This window comes from Nannobrachium achirus, assembly GCF_963921795.1.
Source record: "Nannobrachium achirus genome assembly, chromosome: 5".
Taxonomy (NCBI): Eukaryota; Metazoa; Chordata; class Actinopteri; order Myctophiformes; family Myctophidae; genus Nannobrachium; species Nannobrachium achirus.
In genome coordinates, this window is record NC_137814.1 from 44,961,277 (window position 1) to 44,969,384 (window position 8,108).

Here is an 8,108-nt window from a genome sequence, read left to right on the forward strand (position 1 = left end):
CTTCATTTGTGCAAATATTAAGACAGTAATGTTGCACTGTGCTGCTTTCAGATGAGACATTAACAACATGAGTCCTAGACATTGAAAACCACCAATGCTTTTAAATCATATTATATAGGCTGCTATTAAATTAGAATAATGCATGCATAGAATTTGTCAGTAAATTAATAAACACCTCAAAAGCCTAATCTGATCACCTGATAGATTAAAAAGAGGTGCTTAACCGCTCTTGCACTAAAGTAAGGAATTAGCAGTTGAAAACGTACTCAAAGGCTGCAAATGAAATGTGGTACCTCAACAGGACACTTTATTCTTTAAAACTATCAGTGTTAATTGATCAGCGCCAGATACTTTCAATAAGTCACAGACACGACTTGTTGACAGTGTAAAACGAACCTGAGGATTTGACTGAGACCACTAGCTCTGAGTCATAATCTGTTTATCAGAGAAGATTCTGATTCTTCAGCTATTGTTCATGCATACTGTAGCAGAGCACCGCTGCTTTTAACCAATAGCTGCTTTTATCTAAATACTTCATTGGCCTTGAGCAGATAAGCAAGATGTTGCTGGCCTAAAATAATCTTTTAGGGACAGAATGCTGGTGAATGACACTAGATGGATGACGACTGGCAACAGAACTATTTCTATACCAACAGAGTGGGAGAAAATGTAATTCCCCTTATCTGCTCCCGATAGCAAAAACACTGTCAGTAGAATCAGCATTCCTTTTTAGGATTCTTTCAACAAAGAGAACATACTGTAGCCCATTCTGCTTTTCATGTGCATTCCCTAGTCTTTTGTTTATTGTTGAAAGTACAGAGGGTAGATGTTTTCTCTGTCTACAGTTTATGGGTTCCAGTCAGAGCTAAATTAACACTCCGGGTTTGACTGTGTAACCACACAGAGCGCGCATGCACACGCACACGCACACACACACACACACACACACACACACACACACACACACACACACACACACACACACACACACACACACACAGGCTGCTAGTGCTGCCAACCGCGCGATATATACATACAGTATCTCCATGAGCTGACCCGGGTCATCCACAAAAACACTTTGAAACCCGAGCCTTACAAACAAACTACGAGAGATTGAAGATGTCAAGACACAGTATACACACGCAGTGAGTGCTACAACTACGTCAGCAGCGTCGGGACTAAATAAAACACTGCCACTTTGGAAAATAAGAGAGACGTTGTATGGTTGGAGCCAAGGCTTGCAGATGTTGTGTCAGCACAGTGTTAAACCACGCTCCCATGCTCAAGCAGTTCCTGGCCAAAGTGCAGCTAAGGTCATGCATAGCTACCCATCTCTTTCAAATGTCTGTTTACTCAGCATAAAAAGGCACTCAACACCGCAAGTGAGCATTAATAGCCTATAGTCCTGATAAGGCCAGGTGAGGCTCTTTTTGTAATGTTTAAAGCATTTGGCACTTCCTCTCCTCTCGGAACAGTTGTGGACCCTTACGCGTCCATTTGGTTTCATTTTACGCTCTCAAGAGTTAAATTATTGTTAAAGATCTGCATTACTTACAAGAAGTCTACACAGTTAGAGAATGTAGAAGAATTGTTAATTGGTCAATGTTTGCCTGTTATTTTTCTCTCTCGATTGGTACCACTTCAATACAGAATGGAATTGTGGACAAAACTTATCCAAATTTTTGGGTCTGAGGCCGCAATCAGACATACGCGTGAGACATCTTCTCCGTATCGTCTGAGAATGAGGGAGGAAGGGAAGTCCAATTCATTTTCTATCTAAGTCACATGGTTTCATGTCGTTGCCGTGTCTCTTGCTCAACCGAAGGCTGTCTTTTGGCCAAGAGATTTGCAAGAGACAAAAAAGCACGTGACCTCAATTGAGAATGAATTGGACCCTCTTCTTCCCCTCATTCTCAGACTACACGGACACGATAGCTCTCGCAACTGTTTGTAGCGCGCCTGAGAGGTTAAATCTCATCAAATGGTGGTCTGTGGCTCAAATGCTGTATAAATAATGGACCTTGATATGAAAAAGGTTGAAAGGTTGTTTTTTGGCCTTTATTGATAGGACAGTAGACTGACAGGAAATGGGGAGAGAGACAGGGAGTGACATGCAGCAAAAGGTCGTCTGGATCGGGAGTCGAACCTACGACACGCTGTCAGGCAGCACCTGGACCGCTAGGTCAGCAGGCACCCTTGTGAGCAACATTTTAACCAAACATTCACCCTAGAATAGGGATCGTAGGGTTCATGTGGGTAAGGAAGAAAGCCTGCATTATGACTCACAAGCAACTGTCCTTGAGTTCACATGAGAACTTCACTGCAGAGCACTTTAGATAGGAAGAAAATACACGCAAATCTTACTCATTGTCATTGTCAGTATCATTTGGAACTGACGAGACAGTAAGAAGCCATTCTGTGGTACTATTCTTTTTTAAATGTGTCCCCTGTCACAAGAGATATACAGAAACAGAATACACAGCACTAGAATCATGCACAATGGTCAGTAGATGGATACATGATTCCTCCTGGTAATGCCATTTGTCTTTTTCTATTTATCTCCCAACCTCAGAGAATATACATTTTAATTGCAAAGTCTTACATTCTCATTACTTCATCTGTATTCTTTCAACACCACACTACCAAGGTGAATTGAATGTTTGCGAATGAATGATTCAGCTATTGCTAGTGTAGTGGTTAAAGGGTAAACAAACACTTTGCCTGTTCCAATGGGAATCAAACCGAGAATTCAACTCAAAGCACAGTCTGTCCACTCTGCCCCCATGCATGGCTGGTTGGAATCAAGCTAGATACAAATATAAAAATAAGTGTGGTTTATCTTCTATATTTTTATCAAGAAGATAGAGTTTTGCAAGAGAGTTTTGCAAAATGTATATGTCAATGTCTTTAAATAATGAACAAATCTGAGTTCATTGGACAAGACTTCATGTACAGTACATGCCTGTTAATGAAGGCCTACATGATCAGTTTGGAAAAACAACTGGATGCCTCTTGAATCTAGATTTTAGAGACTTTCAGCACCCAACATCCAACGTAGCAGAAATTAAAAATTAGATATGAGAATATATGAACTAGATATATGAGAAATAAATATCTTGGGTAGTGAAATAGCTAATTAACTATTTTCTTAGGCTACTTGACCGAGTGCTTTAATTTGACTTCGTCAATGGGCGTCTATAGCAGGACACTCTATTTTAGTAGGCTACAGAGGTGTAAAACTCCTGGCATGTGCAGCTGTAGTTCACCTTCACGTATCACTGTGTCCCCTATATGCTTTCAGCAGTGGCACTGCTGCTGAAATATGACCGCCACTGCTTTTAATGTATTTTCAAAATGTATTATTATTTTATTACGAGAGGAGAGGGCTCTATCTATTTTGTATCTATTTGAAAACGAACATCATATTATTTTTGCGCTATGCGGATGCTTCATATATATATATATATATATATATATATATATATATATATATATATATATATATATATATATATATATATATGTATCCAGATAAATTCACTACATCAGAGAGGGCTCAGTTTAGGCAAATATGTTTCTTCATATCTAATTACTTAAATACGCAGTACGCAGAAGAAACTTTGCGTTTACCTGTGTTTTGCTGATCACAGAGAAGGGAAAAAGGTCTCACGTCCCAAAAAGGATAGATCTACAAGCTAACACTGCGATGTGATACTCCTGAGAGACGGTGATGCTCATAGTGTCTTCCTCGTCCTACTGACAGCGACAGTGTGCACAAAAGGTTTGGTGATGAATGCTCCAGTGGTTTGTGAGATTAGCTGTGAACACCCTAGACAGACACATTCTTCATCACATTAGGTGCCTCATTTTTCAAATGGTTTCAAATGTATTTCTCATTTCGTGGCTAATTTCTTTCTCCATCTGTCAAGATCGAAGATTGACTATTAATTCCATATTTCATAGGCCTATGTATGCTTTTAACACTGCTGAGCCAAAATTCTAATTGAACCAATTATAATGCTGGCTCATTGTTTGGTACAGCTGCAGGTCAGCTCACAGGGAGAAGAGCTCTTACAGTTCCTGTCAGAGTCCTGGTCTGGGAGAGGAGGACTGCTGGGCAGGCAATGCTGTCTCAGAACAATGTGTTCACTTGTGCCTTACTGCATGATTCCCCATTCCCTGAAGAAGAAAAAGTAAGACAGAAAGCCATTATAACTGCCGATTTTAGTTGTCATATTATCTTGCATCCTTAGATGCCTTCCATTCAGTCTAGAGCTGATAAATCAAGTCCCCCCTTAATGCTAGCAATCTTCCCGTCTTCCACTGTGAGTGCAATCTCAGACCAGCGGGGAAGAATGAATCATTTCACACCTATTTTCTTAGTCTACCATTCTGGGCTCGATCCCTGCGAGTACTCGGAGCTCAGCTTGTCAAGTCAACGTTCGCCATGACCTGACGTTATGTCATCTAATAGTGCTCTCTTCCATTTTCATGAGGACTAAGAGCCAAGAGATTTTCACAGCTGGCATAGGCTCTTTTGTGGATGATGTCGCACATACTGTATAGCCCTACATGTGTGCAAATTCACTGTGGCAATTAAGTGCGTATTGTCCATGTCACTGCCAACCCCTTGTAGAAAACCATGTCTCCTACAATACACATGGAGTCATAAGGCACTTCTTTTCACCTGACAAACACAAGTTTCTCAACTTGCGGAAGAACACTCTATCCCTCCCACAGGGGTGTCGCACCAAATGCTGGGCCCTGGGTACTTTAACTACTGAAAAATAGCAGATATACAAGCTCACAGCGCGGCACCGAGTGCCGCGCTGCGAGCTTGTAGATCTGCTATTTTTGAAAAATCGTGAAAATTTGAATATACTTTGAATATTTCAAATCCTTCTAAGGTTTTTTGAAAAAACCTATGTTTCTATGTCAGTGGTGCAATGGTGCATTCATGTGAAGGACCCCCAAAATGATATGTATTTGGCCGCACTGTGAGCTTGTACCGGTATATCTGCTATTTTTCAATAGCTAAAGTATAAAATAAAATAATGAAGGCCCCTCCACCTTGGGCCCTAGTAATTCAGTCCCACTTTCCCCCCCTTGTGACGCCCCTGCTGTAGGCACTGTGGAGGATGGGCTTTCTTAACTAAAACATGGGTTTCTCCCAACACTTCAAAGGATGCATTTAAACAAGCTTTATACAGTCATTTTCGTGTTACAGCAAGTGCTATTTTGTGAGAGCAGATTGTGCTCTCACACACAAACACATCTTTTAACAGCGTGGCATTTGCAACCTAAAAATAGTCTTTAATGTACAGCATTAAGAAAGCCTTCGAACTTGTGATTTTATTGAAGCAGCATGTTTGGAACAGTTTGGTCATGATGCAGTGGTGTTGGCCTGAAAGTGAGAATTGTTTAAAAATCCTCTTTGGAACAAAACATCCATTGTATTCCTAAATACAGTAAATACAGTACAGTACATGCCTCGAGGTACTAGGCTCTGAAATTAGCAACGAGCTGGTCGGGTATTAAGTTTGATGTACGGTAGTCGTCAGTAAAAGTAGGTCTGAGATTTGACGCAACACTCTAGAAAAGCGGTAGAGAAATAGAAGAGAATGCATGATTTAAAGTTTTTAGCAGGTACAGTCTTCTTGTCTCTAAGAGTCTCAAAGTTATGTATAACTTTTGATGGGAATTGGAAAACGCTGTCATTTTTACCTCGAACATCAGATTTTGTTTGGATAATTGCAAATGCAGAGTCAGTTTTACTTTTTCAATTCTAACGGTTTAACATAATCTTAACTTGCTGTTTTTCTGATAGCAGCGATACATTCTCACCATTTACTATAAAGAGTCATTTGAGCCTGTGTGTGATGGTGTACTAGGTTGTTGTTGATGCACACTTGAGTTTGTTTCTTTTTTCTAGTGCTCTTATCCAGCTCCATTATGTACAGTTATAATTATAGAGCACACGATGGAGTCGTTTCAAATGGCCTGAGAACATCTTGTCACATGCCACTGTAAATGCCACTGCAAATAACAAAAAAACGTGTGAACCTGCTCTGCGATATATTTATAAATATCATGCAAGTGCCCATTCTTCCAAACGGTATGGCTCTCGGTAGTGTTGATTTTGGCAGCAGATATTCTTTGGAATAAAATGTAATTTAGTTTTACCGGCAGTCATATTTTAGTCATCTGAAATGTTTTAGTTTTAGTCTCTAAATATCGGCTAAATAGTCGACTAAATATCATAAGATTCTAGGCGACTAAATCTACATTTGATTTAGTTGACAAAAATCTATTTTGGCAGTGCCTTGATGGCGTCATAAGGGCAGTTTTTACACTTGGTTGCATACTGAAAATAGCAGATCTACAAGCTCATAACACGTCTCACTGCGACTCGTAAATCTGCTATTTGTTGACGAAATTGTCTTAGTTTTAGTCATCATATAGCTTAATTTTAATACATTTTTCATTTTTATTTCGTTTTTATTTGCTTTTTGTAATTATTTCGCCATTTTAGTGGACAAGATCAGCCACAGAGCACCTTGGTGCTATCATATGTGGTGTATAGTCTGTGATTGTGTGTAGGTGGATTCTAGGGCCATTATTAGGTGATGTGGTCTAATAACTATCTGGGCTCGGGCCCTGAGCGCGCAATGTGCCGCAAGTAGGACAAACAGTGTGAACAAACACCATGTTTGAGATCTTAAATTAAAGTCAATTAAAGTATACCGTACATACTCTGCGTGCTTATGAGGTCATCGTCCTCGATCCTGCAATGTGAAATTCTCAAGCAGGCACGTGCACACATAGACATCAAAGGGGGCTTGAGCCTCTGCCCTTTTATCCATCTGTAAAAAGTGCCCTCTCCTCCAGACCATGAATGCAGTTTTTACTATGGTGAAAGAAATGCGAATGCCCTCTTTCCACGCCATACCTGAAGGCTGCATTCAAGAGAATTGTCTTGTCCAAATTCTCCTGAACTTGAATGCAGCAGCTTATGTTGAAATAATTGCCCTCTCTGTGTATAAATCCATGCCGTTACGCTAAATCTCCAGTATTGATTATGCTTAGTTCAGTGTGGTATCACGCACTGAAAATAGCGGACCTCCAAGCTCGCGACGCGTTGTGAGCTTGGAAGTCTGCTATTTTCGATATTTCCACCGAAAGGCCCTTTTAGGAATGTCAGCCCCTGCCCCTCTAGCATTCTCTACACATCCCTGTTCTCAAGGTTATTATCCATACAACTCAGTGCAAATACAGTAGTAGCTCTCTGAGCTAAATGAACCACATTAACCCTGTCATTATAGTGGAACGTTTTGAGTAAATAGATAAGACTATTTTTTTTTATATCTGTATAAAATATACAGGCTCAAGTGGGTGCGCTGCTCCAATTGGCTGCCATTGTCCAAGTCACCGATGGCCTCCAGCGGCGCATTGAAGCAGGAGGACCTTGCAGACACACACAATGCAGCATGATGCAACAACAACAGCACAGTACAGACCTCTAGACACACGCACACAAATAAGCATGCTTTTTGCCACACACACACATACTGCATGCAATGTCCGTACATGGGCATACCGTACAAGCACTGCTCTCTATCTCTCTCTCTCTCTGTCTTTGTCTCTCAGACACTCAAACTGTTGTAATATATTGTAGGTGCTAGAAATTAATAATAACTTAACTAAATATGGATATGGATAAATCCATTACCAAAATAAGACTCAGACAGCCAAGGACTATATTTTAAATTGTTGTATTTTGGAGAGAGCAGACAAGGAGACAAAACAGTGAGCAACCATAGTGGCAGCTTCTAAATTCTCTCCTCCTAAAATGGAGGTTGACATACAGTATATAAGAGCAGCATATGACAGTTAGATCGTGGGATTCATTGATTCATTCCCTTATTATAACAAGAAGACAGACATACAGTATAACCAAAAGATTATCTCGTAGTCAGGGTAACCACAGTCACCATGACCTGTAATCAAACAGTAGTTCACAGAATATAACCTTATATGGTCATATGAGCCTCATACACAAATCATACATTTATGTATCATAAATGTATCATATCAGTAGGTTTAACCTG